Source organism: Scyliorhinus canicula, chromosome 21, assembly GCF_902713615.1.
Source record: "Scyliorhinus canicula chromosome 21, sScyCan1.1, whole genome shotgun sequence".
NCBI lineage: Eukaryota > Metazoa > Chordata > Chondrichthyes > Carcharhiniformes > Scyliorhinidae > Scyliorhinus > Scyliorhinus canicula.
Genome location: NC_052166.1, coordinates 66,943,557 through 66,960,539, shown reverse-complemented (window position 1 = coordinate 66,960,539; position 16,983 = coordinate 66,943,557).

The window sequence follows — 16,983 nt, the reverse complement described above, 5'->3', positions numbered from 1 at the left end:
GGAGCCCACCAGAACGCCATTCTCCGGGCGCCCACCAGAACGCCATTCTCCGGGAGCCCACCAGAACGCCATTCTCCGGGAGCCCACCAGAACGCCATTCTCCGGGCACCCACCAGACGCCATTCTCCGGGGCAATGACCAGAACGCCATTCTCCGGGCACCCACCAGAACGCCATTCTCCGGGCACCCACCAGACGCCATTCTCCGGGCAATGACCAGAACGCCATTCTCCGGGGCACCCACCAGAACGCCATTCTCCGGGAGCCCACCAGACGCCATTCTCCGGGAGCCCACCAGACGCCATTCTCCGGGAGCCCACCAGAACGCCATTGTCCGGGCACCCACCAGACGCCATTCTCCGGGCACCCACCAGACGCCATTCTCCGGGAGCCCACCAGAACGCCATTGTCCGGGGCACCCACCAGAACGCCATTGTCCGGGGCACCCACCAGAACGCCATTCTCCGGGGCACCCAGCAGACGCCATTCTCCGGGGCACCCACCAGAACGCCATTCTCCGGGCACCCACCAGAACGCCATTCTCCGGGGCACCCACCAGAACGCCATTCTCCGGGGCACCCAGCAGACGCCATTCTCCGGGCACCCACCAGAACGCCATTCTCCGGGCACCCACCAGAACGCCATTCTCCGGGCTCCCACCAGAACGCCATTCTCCGGGCTCCCACCAGAACGCCATTCTCCGGGCACCCACCAGAACGCCATTCTCCGGGCACCCACCAGAACGCCATTCTCCGGACGCCCACCAGACGCCATTCTCCGGACGCCCACCAGAACGCCATTCTCCGGGCACCCACCAGACGCCATTCTCCGGACGCCCACCAGACGCCATTCTCCGGGAGCCCACCAGACGCCATTCTCCGGGAGCCCACCAGAACGCCATTCTCCGGGGCACCCAGCAGACGCCATTCTCCGGGCAACGACCAGAACGCCATTCTCCGGGGCACCCAGCAGACGCCATTCTCCGGGCACCCACCAGAACGCCATTCTCCGGGAGCCCACCAGACGCCATTCTCCGGGAGCCCACCAGACGCCATTCTCCGGGAGCCCACCAGACGCCATTCTCCGGGAGCCCACCAGACGCCATTCTCCGGGAGCCCACCAGACGCCATTCTCCGGGAGCCCACCAGACGCCATTCTCCGGGGCACCCACCAGACGCCATTCTCCGGGAGCCCACCAGAATGCCATTCTCCGGGGCAATGACCAGACACCATTCTCCGGGGCTTCGACAGCAGCATCAATGCGTTCTCCTCCGTGCTTGCAGTAAACGGTGTTGGCGTATCATTAGCGCCTGATATCCTCCGGGGCCCCCGCGTTGCTCCGTCTCCCCCAGGAGGAATTCCCGACGGCCGGTTTCACTTGTGGTTTCAAAAATCGGGGAACAGGCACCTTAGCTGCTGAGGGTGAGAGAGGGGGTCCGGAAATGTCCAACATCGCCATAGTGGGGGGGGGGGGGGGGGGGGGGCTTCTGCCAGGGCCGGGGGGTGGTCAGGAGGTGGGCTGTGGGTTCAGGGTGGATGGCACGGAACACCATTGCTGCAGCCGGAAAGGGAGCCACGCAGCTGCGCACGCCGCTGACTGCCCGCTGTAAACTTAGGGCCCAGGTGGTATAGGTGTCCCCCAGGCCACCCCCCACGTACCCTCTGACCCCAGCCGACCCGTCAGCGGGATGGGTGCGCTCCAGCACAACCAGTGCCATCCTGTTGGCTGGGATGAGTGTGTGTGGGGAGTGTAATGTGTGTGTGCGGCTGGGATGAGTGTGTGTGGGGAGTGTAATGTGTGTGTGCGGCTGGGATGAGTGTGTGTGGGGAGTGTAATGTGTATGTGCGGCTGGGATGAGTGTGTGTGGGGAGTGTAATGTGTGTGTGAGGCTGGGATGAGTGTGTGTGGGGAGTGTAATGTGTGTGTGCGGCTGGGATGAGTGTGTGTGGGGAGTGTAATGTGTGTGTGCGGCTGGGATGAGTGTGTGTGGGGAATGTAATGTGTGTGTGTGGCTGGGATGAGTGTGTGTGGGGAGTGTAATGTGTGTGTGAGGCTGGGATGAGTGTGTGTGGGGAGTGTAATGTGTGTGTGCGGCTGGGATGAGTGTGTGTGGGGAGTGTAATGTGTGTGTGCGGCTGGGATGAGTGTGTGTGGGGAGTGTAATGTGTGTATGCGGCTGGGATGAGTGTGTGTGGGGAGTGTAATGTGTGTGCGGCTGGGATGAGTGTGTGTGGGGAGTGTAATGTGTGTGTGCGGCTGGGATGAGTGTGTGTGGGGAGTGTAATGTGTGTGTGCGGCTGGGATGAGTGTGTGTGGGGAGTGTAATGTGTGTGTGAGGCTGGGATGAGTGTGTGTGGGGAGTGTAATGTGTATGAGCGGCTGGGATGAGTGTGTGTGGGGAGTGTAATGTGTGTGTGCGGCTGGGATGAGTGTGTGTGGGGAGTGTAATGCGTGTGTGTGGCTGGGATGAGTGTGTGTGGGGAGTGTAATGTGTGTGTGGCTGGGATGAGTGTGTGTGGGGAGTGTAATGTGTGTGTGTGGCTGGGATGAGTGTGTGTGGGGAGTGTAATGTGTGTGTGCGGCTGGGATGAGTGTGTGTGGGGTGTGTAATGTGTGTGTGCGGCTGGGATGAGTGTGTGTGGGGAGTGTAATGTGTGTGTGGCTGGATGAGTGTGTGTGGGGAGTGTAATGTGTGTGTGGCTGGGATGAGTGTGTGTGGGGAGTGTAATGTGTGTGTGCGGCTGCAGCTTGTCAGCCTCCCGAGTGTCAATCACGGACCCCGGTGAATCCAACACCCTTTCTCATTAGAATCCGTCGTGTTGTACCTGGTCTCGGTGCTAGCCCATTAACGGATCCTGAATTGCTCCAGGAGAGGTGCCGATTTTGCTGTTGTAAAATTCCACCAGTTCTATCCGGGCATCAGCACACAGTCTCTGAAACGGAGAATCCCACCCTTAATGTGTCAAATCTGTGAATTCATCAGAACTGAGATAGAGCAAAACACTCAGTTACACAGAGATTCAGAACGGGACAGCGACTCATAGAGCGTGGGTTATACACATATATATATATATAGCGAGAGAGAGAGCAAACGCACACTGAGGGCCAAATACCTCAGACATTATTCAGAACTGTCATCTTCTCCTGTGACACATATAATAAACAGAGTGCGATGCATACTCACACACACACACACACAAACACACACAAACACACACAGACAAGGTTGGCACGGTGATTGGCGCTGCTGCCTCTCAGCTCCAGGGTCCCGGGTTCAATTCCAGCCTCGGGTGACCATCTGTGTGGAGTTTGCACGTTCTCCCAGTGTCTGCGTGCGTTTCCTCCCACAGTCCAAAGATGTGCAGGTTACGTGCATTGGCCATGATCAATTGCCCCTTGGTGTCCAAATTGTTAGGTGGGGTTACTGCGTCGGTGCAGACTCGATGGGCTGAATGGCCTCCTTCTGCACTGTAGTGATTCGATCAACAGTCTTGGAAGCCATACTTGTCATACAGGAGGGTGTCTTTAATGTACAGGCACCAGTCACTGAGAGTTTGAGCATGTATTTAACATGTAGATGTTTTAGAGGGGACACAGGTTTTGGAGTAGATTTAACAGTCCAACATCCTATCACTGACAGTTTTACAGTATATTAAACATGAGGTTATGCTGTCGCTGGAAACTTCTTGTGTTTTAGATTGAAATGTGTTTATTCCATTCCCCACATGCTTTTTTTTAATTCCCTCATTTTACGCACCACACTCGCATCGCACAGATAACAGAATTCTTATCTGGACCGTACAGAGAAAGCTTCAGCAAGACCAAAAACTGCCCTGTTTCATAGATAGGGAGAAAACGGAGAGACAGATGGAGTGAAGCAGCGAGATAGGGCAGAAAGACGGAAGAAGAAAGAGGCAAAATGAAAATAGCAAGGCAGGAGAGAGGCAGAAGGAAGAACATATGACGGGAGGAGGAAGAAAACAGTAATATTTATAATATTCCGTAGATAAGGTATAATTTTACATCGAGTGTCATTGTTAATCCATGCTTAATATAACCAGATTCTGAATAACCCGCCCACAGTTTATTAACCATTGTGTAATGTGATATCTGAAAAACAAAGACTATTTTACTGGTTCCAGATTAAAGTTCCAGAAAATGGTGACTGTACACAATATGTAAAGAAAACAGGTGGAGACAGACAGTCAAATAGAGACATTCACACGCTGACGGAGGTGTAATCCTGGGAACAGCCACAGACCACACAGACACTTATTAAAAATTGAAAGTACCCAATTCATTTTTTCGCAATTAAGGGGCAATTTAGCGTGGCCAATCCATCTACCCTGCACATTTTGTGGGGGTGATACCCACGCAGTCACGGGGAGAAAGTGCAAACTCCACACGGACAGTGACCCAGAGCCGGGATCGAACCTGGGACCTCAGCGGCGCGAGGCAGCAGTGCTAACCACTGCGCCACCGTGCTGCCCCTCACTGCACAGATATAGACACTTCGTCAAACAGATAAGCACACACACACACACACACACACACACACACACTGACAGTCTCCCCTGACCGACAGAAAAAAACCCAAACATGACAGACAAGAGATCAGAACGATTCATTTTTAAAAATAAATTTAGAGTACCCAATTCATTTTTGCCAATTAAGGGGCAATTTAGCCTGGCCAATCCACCTACCCTGCACATCTTTTGGGTTGTGGGGGTGACACCCACGCAAATAAGCGGAGAATGTGCAAACTCCACACGGACAGTGACCCAGAGCCGGGATTCGAACCTGGGTAGAACGGTTCATTAAGACGAAAGCTACAGTTAGTTACAGCGCCAACCAACAAGCCCAGAAATCAACAATACAAATCTTGGCCAGTTTGCTGTGGAGAATTGTCGCTTCCCAACGGGAAATACTCGGCCCAGAGGAACCAACTCTGGAGCAAATAATGAGTGAGTTTCAAGAATGCTGCCTGGTCCGTTCCAGTGGTAAAGCATTGGTGATTTTTTTTCTTTTTTAAAATAAATTTAGAGTACCCAATTAATTTTTCTCAATTAAGGGGCAATTTAGTGTGTTCAATCCACCTACCCTGCACATCTTTGGGTTGTGGGGGCGAAACCCACGCAGACACAGGGAGAATGTGCAAACTCCACATGGACAGTGACCCAGAGCCGGGATCGAACCTGGGACCTCGGCGCCGTGAGGCAGCCGTGCTAACCCACTGCGCCACCGTGCTGCCCAGCATTGGTTCTTCTGGTGAAAGTTGGTTATGTGCCTTGAGCCAGCGGGTGACATACTTCTCCCGTGCCTTCAAGTAACCTAATGACGCACCAACAGTGAGAACAGTCAAAATCAGGTCTCCTTGGCCTGGACATGCTGGTGAGAGTTGCTTGTTGGGTGCTGACACATGATACTTCACAACACTTTATAACAGCGAATGCATTTCACTTTGGCAGCTCGACTATCCTAGTAGAATAGTCCGTATAGTTGCACAGTCACAATCCTATTATAACTTCCTGTGCACAGTGCATGGTGGGACCATTCTCTGGATGTGCAGATAATGTCATGTGCGGAACAAGTGAGTCTCCTCCATATATCCCTTCTCTCATTTCTGTGATGTTTGCTTTCTTACCCGCCTTATGCCTTTTAGAATACTTCCGTTTTTTGTTGCAAAAGTATACCTTATTCGGAAAATATGTGAAAGAATATCACAAACATTTCAAAGTGGCCTTCACACAAATTATTCATCTACACACATGATGTTGCACTCTGAGGTGCTTCAATACAGCCAGAGACATGGGCGACATGTGGGGCAGTGGTTAGCACTAGGACTACGGCGCTGAGGTCCCAGGCTCGAATCCCGGCCCCAGGTCACGGTCCGTGTGGAGTTTGCACATTCTCTCCGTGTCTGCGTGAGTTTTACCCCCACAACCCAAAGATGTGCAGGGTAGGTGGATTGGCCCCTTAATTGGAAAAAAAATTATTGGGTACTCATTAAAAAAAAATAAAAAAACAAATACAGCCAGAGAAACATTACAGAAGATGGCACAGGAGCGAGGCAACTTTCTGCGAGCTCTCCCCAACAGATCCACTTTTTACATAACTTATACTTGTTACATTGTGTTGCCCTATTATGTATTTTCTTTTATTTCATTTTCTTTCCATGTACTTAATGATCTGTTGAGCTGCTCGCTGAAAAATACATTTCAATGTACCTCAGTACACGTGACAATAAACAAATCCAATACAATTCCAGACATTTCAAAATGGCCATTACACATTCTGTGATGGTATTTAGTTTGCCCACAAAAAGATCAAGTGCCCTTTTCGAATAAATCCCTGAAGTTTGCGATGTCCTTTCCCTCAGATTGTTGCTCATCCCAGCCGCACACACACATTACACACCCCACACACACTCATCCCATCTGCACACACACATTACACTCCTCACAGACACTCATCCCAGCCGCACACACACATTACACTCCCCACACACACTCATCCCAGCCGCACACACATTACACTCCCCACACACACTCATCCCAGCCGCACACACACATTACACTCCCCACACACACTCATCCCAGCCGCACACACATTACACTCCTCACAGACACTCATCCCAGCCGCACATACACATTACACTCCCCACACACACTCATCCCAGCCGCACATACACATTACACTCCCCACACACACACGCATCCCAGCCGCACACACACATTACACTCCCCACACACACTCTTCACAGCCCCACACACACATTACACACCTCACACACACTCATCCCAGCCGCACACACGTTACACTCCCCACACACACTCATCCCAGCCACACACACACATTACACTCCCCACACACACACATCCCAGCCACACACACACATTACACTCCCCACACACACACATCCCAGCCGCACACACATTACACTCCCCACATACACTCTTCACAGCCCCACACACACATTACACTCCCACACACACTCATCCTAGCCGCACACACACATTACACTCCCCACACACACTCATCCCAGCCACACACACATTACACACCTCACACACACTCATCCCAGCCGCACACACATTACACTCCCCACACACACTCATCCCAGCCGCACGCACACACATTACACTCCTCACACACACTCATCCCAGCCGCACACACACATTACACTCCCCACACACACTCATCCCAGCCGCAGACACACATTACACTCCCCACACACACTCATCCCAGCTGCACACACATTACACTCCCCACACACACTCATCCCAGCCGCACACACACACATTACACTCCCCCCTCATTTATCCCACACAGCCTGCAGTCTGTCGTTATTCTGTCGTTATTCTGGCCGCCCTCGCTTGATGATGGTCCGTTTGGGTCAGCTGGTAGCTCTTTCCAATTACAAATGTGAGGGACAATTCCCGGCCGACACTTCAGCGCCGTGACTGGGATGTGTGATATTGTAAGGGCACTATCTCTGGGATGATTCAGTAGCTATCACACTGTGACCCAGATTGGGTAAATATTTGGAAATTTACAGATTTTAAAAAATATATTTTTATTCATTTAAAAATTTTTCAAAAACATTTTATACATTAAACAAAACAACCCCCAATGAAAAAATTAACAAATGAAAAATGAAAAAAATGAAAATGAAAATCGCTTATTGTCACGAGTAGGCTTCAATGAAGTTACTGTGAAAAGCCCCTAGTCGCCACATTCCGGCGCCTGTTCGGGTATGCTGTTACGGGAATCGAACCGTGCTGCTGAACTGCCTGCAAAGCCAGCGATTTAGCCCAGTGTGCTAAACAGCCCCTTTTTAATCCTCCCCCCCCCCACAAACCAAACCCCATATAACTCACAGGAAAATCCCAACCCCCTCCCAAACCCTCCCCATCTCCCACCCTTAGCAGTAAATGGGAATTTTTTTCGTAAAGATTTAGAGTACCCAGTTCATTTTTTCCAATTAAGGAGCTATTTAGCGTGGCCAATCCACCTACCCTGCACATCTTTGGGTTGTGGGGGTGAAACCCACGTAGACACGGGGAGAATGTGCAAACTCCACACGGACAGTGACCCGGGGCCGGGATCGAACCTGGGACCTCGGCGCTGTGAGGCTGCAGGGCTAACCCACTCGCTTCTTCTTCTTCTGTTGGGATAGGACATCCTCTAATTCCCATGAATTACTGATGACAGGTCAAATAAAAGTTCCCCTCAAAAACTAGGTGAAAAGGGCCAAAAAACAGGAAGTCTAGCGGGAACGTCCCCCCCCCCCCCCCCCCCCCCCCCCCCCCCCCCCCCCAATCTACAGAAGCCTCTTTGGTTCTATCCAGATGTTCAGAGATTTCTGGGCAAAGCTCTATGTTCAACTAACACCTGAAAAAAAAATGTTGGTTTAATAGGGACACCTGCAGGCGCGGTTGTGGGGGGGGGGGGGGGGGTTGATTTCCGGATTGGGTCACTGTCTGTGCGGAGTCTGCACGCTCTCCCCGTGTGTGCGTGGGTTTCCTCCGGGTGCTTCGGTTTCCTCCCACAGGCCAAAGACGTGCAGGTTAGGTGGATTGGCCGCACTAAATTGCCCTTAATGATCAAAAATGGTTAGGAGGGGTTACAGAGATACGGTGGAGGTGTGGGCTTAAGTAGGGTGCTCTTTCCAAGGGCCGGTGCAGAACTCTCCTTCTCCTTCTCCACTGTAAATTCTATGATTACTGGCCGACCTTTATTTTTTATAAATTTAGAGTACCTAATCATTTTATTTTCCAATTAAGGGGCAATTTAGCGTGGCCAATCCACCTACCCTGCACATCTTTGGGTTGTGGGGGCGAAACCCACGCAGACACGGGGAGAATGTGCAAACTCCACACGGTCAGTGACCCAGGGCCGGGATCGAACCTGGAACCTCGGCGCCGTGAGGCAGCAATGCTAACCACTGCGCCACCGTGCTGCCCTTACTGGCCGACCTTGTGTATATTGGGTAATTGAGATGCCCCGCCCCTGGCGGAGGAGCTCGTACCCCACAAGGAGCACGGGAAAGACCAACATTGCCACCCCCCAGGTCCCGCGCGGATTATTACAGTTGGGACTTTTAGCGTTTGCCGTTTGGGCCATCACCCTGTGCACAGGTTCATCGCCACAGCAACACCTGATCAACACTCATGACCTCTTGGGTCTGTAATAAAGAAAGAACTTGCATTTCTATAGCAACTTTCACAGCCTCGAAACGTCACAAAGGGATTTGTAGCCACTGAAATGTCTCCGCCATTTTGTGCACATCAAGCTGCCCACGAGCAGCAAAGTGCGAACGATCAGATAATCAGATTAGATTGATTGATTCTCCCTGTCAACCTCCCCTCTCCCCTCAACCATTTTAGTCCATTTCTCACATCAACCCCCTCCCTCTCCCTCTTTTCCTCACTCAAAGTGCCTCCCTTCACCTTGCTCTGGCCCGTGCCTTTGGGTTGGGTCACACACTGGCCCTCATTCCCCCCTCCCCCTCCCCAACCCCTCACCAGGGGGGAGCAGTCATTACCCCGCGCTCCGGCACGCTCTCTGAGACTCCGCAATCCTGCCTCTTCCACACATTTGCATTGGAAATAACTTCAAATGTTTCCATCTGATTTGAGTAAAACTGTAGTGAGAACTGTTGGTGGAACAGACTTTATGGAAATTAAGTCAAGGACACCTCTTGCAGCAAGTGAACGAACTGTAAATCATACGGAGACGGTGAGACCTCTGCTCTGTCAAACTGCATCAGCGGCAGGAGCTAATCTCCACAACATGGAGTGAGTGACTATCCACACTCACAGTGCAGTGGGAAAGGATAAGGGGATGATAGGAAGGAACATCAGGAGGATTAAATTTATCATAGAATTTACAGTGCAGAAGGAGGCCATTCGGCCCAGCGAGTCTGCACCGGCTCTTGGAAAGAGCACCCTACCCAAGCCCACACCTCCACCCCATCCCCATAACCCAGTAACCCCACCCAACACTAAGGGCAATTTATCATGGCCAATCCACCTAACCTGCACATCTTTGGACTGTGGGAGGAAACCGGAGCACCCGGAGGAAACCCACGCACACACGGGGGGAACGTGCAGACTCCGCACAGACAGTGACCCAAGCCGGAATCGAACCTGGGACCCTGGTGCTGTGAAGCAATTGTGCTAACCACTATGCTACCGTGCTGCCCAAAGGATCTCTCAGGGTGAAACACAGGAAGTTATATTTAAGTCAGTAAAGTTAGACTCAGCTATGCCTCCAATCAGCTCCCACACAAGGGTCAAGACGAGAGGAGCTTTAAGACCTTCCACCAGAGCTCCCGATCCAGGCTGGCACACCCAGTGCAGTCCCACACTGTCAGCGGGTCAGTACTGAGGGAGTGCCGCACTGTCAGAGGGTCAGTACTGAGGGAGTGCTGCACTGTCAGCGGGTCAGTACTGAAGGAGTGCCGCATTGTCAGAGGGTCAGTACTGAGGGAGTGCTGCACTGTCAGAGGGTCAGTACTGAGGGAGTGCTGCACTGTCAGAGGGTCAGTACTGAGGGAGTGCCGCACTGTCAGAGGGTCAGTACTGAGGGAGTGCCGCACTGTCAGAGGGTCAGTACTGAGGGAGTGCCGCACTGTCAGAGGGTCAGTACTGAGGGAGTGCCGCACTGTCAGAGGGTCAGTACTGAGGGAGTGCCGCACTGTCAGAGTGTCAGTACTGAGGGAGTGCCACACTGTCAGGGGGTCAGTACTGAGGGAGTGCCGCACTGTCAGAGGGTCAGTACTGAGGGGGTGCTGCACTGTCAGAGGGTCAGTACTGAGGGAGCGCTGCACTGTCAGAGGGTCAGTACTGAGGGAGTGCTGCACTGTCAGAGGGTCAGTACTGAGGGAGTGCCGCACTGTCAGAGGGTCAGTACTGAGGGAGTGCCGCACTGTCAGAGTGTCAGTACTGAGGGAGTGCCACACTGTCAGGGGGTCAGTACTGAGGGAGTGCCGCACTGTCAGAGGGTCAGTACTGAGGGGGTGCTGCACTGTCAGAGCGTCAGTACTGAGGGAGTGCCGCACTGTCAGAGGGTCAGTACTGAGGGAGTGCAGCACTGTCAGAGGGTCAGTACTGAGGGAGCGCCGCACTGTCAGAGGGTCAGTACTGAGGGAGTGCTGCACTGTCAGAGGGTCAGTACTGAGGGAGTGCAGCACTGTCAGAGGGTCAGTACTGAGGGAGCGCTGCACTGTCAGAGGGACAGTACTGAGGGAGTGCCGCACTGTCAGAGGGTCAGTACTGAGGGAGCCGCACTGTCAGAGGGTCAGTACTGAGGGAGTGCCGCACTGTCAGAGGGTCAGTACTGAGGGAGTGCTGCACTGTCAGAGAGTCAGTACTGAGGGAGTGCCGCACTGTCAGAGGGTCAGTACTGAAGGAGCGCTGCACTGTCAGAGGGACAGTACTGAGGGAGTGCCGCACTGTCAGAGGGTCAGTACTGAGGGAGTGCCGCACTGTCAGAGGGTCAGTACTGAGGGAGCACTGCACTGTCAGAGGGTCAGTACTGAGGGAGTGCTGCACTGTCAGAGGGTCAGTACTGAGGGAGTGCTGCACTGTCAGAGGGTCGGTGCTGAGGGAGTGCTGCACTGTCAGAGGGTCAGTACTGAGGGAGTGCTGCACTGTCAGAGGGTCAGTACTGAGGGAGTGCTGCACTGTCAGAGGGTCAGTATTGAGGGAGTGCTGCACTGTCAGAGGGTCAGTACTGAGGGAGTGCCGCACTGTCAGAGGGTCAGTACTGAGGGAGTGCCGCACTGTCAGAGGGTCAGTGCCCAACAGCTTAAACATCGCTATAATTCTGATCATCTGAAAATTTATTGAGACTCTGTTTTTTTGTGGCACTTAACTTTGTGACCACATTTCAAAAGGATTTCAGTCTGCCAAACATTAGGATGCCCCTGGCCCTGGAAAAGTTCCTTTAGAAATGCAAATCTAGGGCAGCACGGTGGCGCAGTGGTTAGCACTGCTGCCTCATGGCACCGAGGTCCCAGGTTCGATCCCGGCTCTGCATCACTGTCCGTGTGGAGTTTGCACATTCTCCCCGTGTCTGCGTGGGTTTCACCCCCACAACCCAAAGATGTGCAGGGTAGGTGGATTGGCCACGCTAAATTGCCCCTTAATTGGAAATAATGAATTGGGTACCCTAAATTTAAAGGGGAAAAAATGCAGATCTCTCTTTAATTTATTTCTATGTGGTGCCTCCTCTCCACGGTGACACTGATATCATTTGAATGAATCCCAATAAGGAGGGGCGATTCTCAGGAGATTGTGGACAGAATGGATTGGAGCTGGGAGTATCATGTGGATTTGTGGAACGTCAGGATGAAGCATGAAGTCAGGGTTCTGCAGCCAGTGTTGGTTTGATTGTGGACATCACTTTACCCAACAGTCTGACTGTTTGCAAGGTCACCAGGCTTTGCTGTTCCTCGCTCAGCTTCTAAACAGGTCGGGTCAACAGAGAGACCCTGTATCCGCTGGCCAGGGAGTGTAGGACTCTGGGACAGAGACCAGAAATCAGAGGCAAAGCCGTCAGCAGCAAAATTAATCATCACTTCTACACACAGAGAACGGGAGAAGTTTGGAACACTCTTCCCCAAACGGCAATTGATGTTCGATCTGAGATTGATAGGTTTTTACGTTAAACAAATGCGTTGGGGATCCGAGGCAAAGGTCCACACGGGGCTTTTCACAGTAACTTCATTTGAGTGTTGATGTAAGCCTACTTGTGACAATAAAGATTCAGAATCCGAACTAGTTTGAGTTTTTCCCAGGACCTCATTAAATGGTGGAATAGGCTCAAGGGGCTGAATGGCTTCCCTCTGCTCCTGTGTTCCTTCCCTGCCCAATCCTCACACTTTCTTCTTCCCTCTCGGAGACATCGCTTCCTCCAGATGACTGAGCCGCAAACCATCAGGTCTCTGCCTGACCTCGGGCGCGCCCCTCAGGTGTATCCAGGCACCCTGAACCATCTCTCTGCAGGTCTACAATGCTCATGGGACAACTTTGGAGGGAACCAAAGCTGAGCCACCAGGAGAGGGTTCGACCTGTGGTATGGCTCGACCTCCAGGAGGGGGCGCTTTGCCGAGTTCTTGGCAATGACATGCTCGCGCCCTCTGCTGGTCGCAAAGCGACATTACACATGCCCGCAGTACCGCCTCCCGCCAGCAGATGGGACTGCTGCAATCTTCCGGCTGGGCAATTATTTAATTCGGTCACATTGAGAGGTTTCTGCTCAAAACGGATGCAAATTCATTTTTTAAAAAAATTCCAATTAAGGGGTAATTTTGGCGTGGCCATTCCACTACCCTGCACATTGTGGGGTTGTGGGGTTGAGATCCATGTAGACATGGGGAGAATGTGTAAACTCAACACGCACAGTGACCAGGGGCCGGGATTGAACCCGGGTCCTCAGGGCCATGAGGCAGCAGTGCTAATCACTGTGCCACCGTGGCACCCGTCCTTCTAACAAATCTGAACAGAACAAGAACTCTGAGCTCAATATCTAAAACACTATTATAATGAGCCATGATGTGGAGATGCCGGCGTTACCCCTCTCTCTGGATCTGTAAAGACTTAATTACCTGCAAATGATCGCATTCAAAGTATCATCTTGCACCTTTGACTTTGTCTATACATACATTCCTGGAACATACCTCTTCATTCACCTGAGGAAGGAGCAGTGCTCCGAAAACTAGTGATTTGAAACAAACCTGTTGGACTTTAACCTGTTGTTGTAAGACTTCTTATTATAATGTGCTGCAGCAAACCCTTCAAAACCGCTCCCATTAACTAACTCTTAGGATAGCAGGGAGGCTCCCAACCAGAGGTATAGAGAAATGGTTACAGAGAACAAAATACCAAAACCACATGAACCTTTCGCTCCGAAAGAGAGCTATATATTATTATAACAAACCAAACCCCCCCCCCCCCCCAATAGACCTAAACCCCAAATCTAAACAAGATCTGTAAGAATTCGATCCCAATGAGAACAAGAAAAAACAAAGACAAACATGAAACAATGTGACATTTCAACTTGCCCGTCGAGAGAACGGAAAACTCAATTCCCTCCAAAGTTAATCTGAGCCGAGCTGGGTGGGCCAAACCATTTTTATACAGGGCGGCCTTAACTCCATTGATCGCAGTCCTCTTCTTCACCAGCTCTGCACCCATATCCTGATAGAACCTGATGGAGTGGCCGTCCCCAGGCGGATTCTCTGGGGCTGGAGCATTCCTACCCGATGATCTGAACAAGTTCTATGCCCGCTTTGAGCAGTCAGCCAATGTATCAGTGCCACGCGCCCCAACAGCCCCGGGCACACCCATACCCACTATTACAGCCTCAGAGGTAAGAGCTGCCTTCTTGAAAGTGAATCCACGGAAAGCGACGGGCCCCGACGGAGTCCCTGGGCGAGCACTCAGAGCCTCCGCAGACCAGCTGGCGAGTGCATTTGCAGATATTTTCAACACCTCACTCCTCTGCTCTGAGGTCCCCACCTCCCCACCATAATACCAGTACCAAAGAAGAACAAGGTTGCCTGCCTCAACGACGACCGACCGGTTGCCCTGATGTTTGTTATCATGAAATGCTTCGAGCGGCTAGTCATGAGACGGATCACTGCCAGCCTCCCAGACGGTCTTGATCCCCTGCAGTTTGCCTATCACCGCAACCGGTCCACAGCGGATGCTCTCTCCCTGGTTCTACAATCGACACTCGAACACCTCGACAACAAGGACACCTATGTAAGACTGCAGTTCATCGACTACAGCTCTGCCTTCAACACCATTATCCCAACAAGACTAATAACCAAACTCTGCAACCTTGGACGACCCCTCCCTGTGCAGCTGGATCCCCGACTTCCTCACCAACAGACTGCAATCTGTCAGGATAGGCAACTGCGCCTCCTCCACAATAGTCCTCAACACCGGGGCCCCGCAAGGGTGTGTGCTCAGTCCTCTACTGTACTCCCTATACACACATGAATGTGTGATAAGATTTAACTCCATCTCCATCTATAAGTTTGTGGATGATACGACTGTGGTGGGCCGTATCTCAAACAACGACTAATCAGACTACAGGAGGGAGATAAATCACTTGGTTGCATGGTGTACCGAAAACAACCTCTCTCTAAATGTTGGAAAGACCAAGGAACTGATCATCGACTTCAGGAAGCGTAACACGACACACACTTCCATCTGCATCAATGGCTCCGAAGTGGAGGTGGTCGATAGCTTTAAGTTCCTGGGGGTCACCATCACCAACAGTTTGTCCTGGTCCACTCGCGTTGATGCAACAGTCAAGAAAGCCCAACAAAATGGCAGCACGGTGGCGCAGTGGGTTAGCCCTGCTGCCTCACGGCACCGAGGACCCAGGTTCTATCCCAGCTCTGGGTCACTGTCCGTGTGGAGTTTGCACATTCTCCCTGTCTTTGCGTGGGTTTCGCCCCCACAACCCAAAGATGTGCAGGGTAGGTGGATTGGCCATGCTAAATTGCCCCTTAATTGGAAAAAATGAATTGGGTACTCTAAATTTATTTAAAAAAAGAAAGCCCAACAATGTCTCAACTTCCTATGGAAGCTAAAGAAATTTGGCATGTCTGCATCGACTCTCACAAACTTCTGCAGATGTGCGATAGAGAGCATCCTACCCGGCTGCATCACAGCCTGGTATGGCAATTGCTCGGTCCAAGATCGCAAGAAACTGCAAAGTGTGGTGAATTCAGCCCAACGCATCACACAAGCTTGCCACCCCCACATTGATTCTGTCTACACCTCCCGCTGCCTCAGGAAGGCAGACAGCATTATCAGAGACCCCTCCCACCCAGGCATTGCCTTCTTCCAGACCCTTCCATCAGGCAGAAGGTACAGAAGTCTGAAGACTCGCACATGCAGACACAAGAACAGCTTCTTCCCCACAGCTACAAGACTCCTCAACGACTCCCCCTCGGACTCTCTGTAAGAACAATATTCACGACGCCCTATGCTGCTGTTGCTCATGTATTTGCTTTGTTTGGCCCCTTGTTCCGCACTGTAACCAATCACTGTTTGTCGATGTACTCTGTCGATTATTCTTTTTTTTTCAAAAAGTATACTTTATTCACAAAATCTCTAATAAACATTACAGAACAATTCAAATTGTGACTGTACATTTCCATCAAAGTTGCATAATCACTTGGCTTTCTTACATTCAATTGGGATGACATCCCGCACGTTTCCCTGTTAACTTTACAATTCTTTTGTAAGTATTTACATTGTCATATTTCTTTCAATGCTTTTGTAAGAACAGATTTTTTTTCCAAAAAATATACTTTATTCATAAAATCTCTAATAAACATGACAGAACGTTTCGAATTGTTATGACGGTACATTTCCATCAAAGTTACACATTCACTTGGCTTCCCTCCATTCTATTGGGATGACATTACACACATATCCTTCTTTACGTTACAATTCTTTCTTCATCCACATTCAACAGTGAAATGGGTCGCCAATTTCGAATTTCTTCCCTTTCCCCCTTCTGCTTGTAGATGAGGGTGATGATGCCTTTCCTCATGGATTCTGACATGCTGCCGACCCAGAGCATACTCTCGTACACTTCCAACAGGTCTGGGCCCATCCAGTCCCACAGAGCCGAATACAACTCAGCCGGTTGCTGACAAAGGCCGTCAAGCCAATGTTGATTATTCTTTTTTGTCTACTATGTACGTACTGAATGCATTCAAAGTATTGTCTTGCATTGTTTACTTGGTCTATATAGATGTTTCTGGAACCTATCTCTTCATTCACCTGAGGAAGGAGCAGTGCTCCGAAAGCTAGTGATTCGAAACAAACCTGTTGGACTTTAACCTGGTGTTGTCAGACTTCTTACTGTGCTCGCCCCAGCCCAGCCGGCATCTCCACGTCATGCTTTTTAAAAGACAGAATTGTACCTCTCCGACTGCCTCTGGCAGAT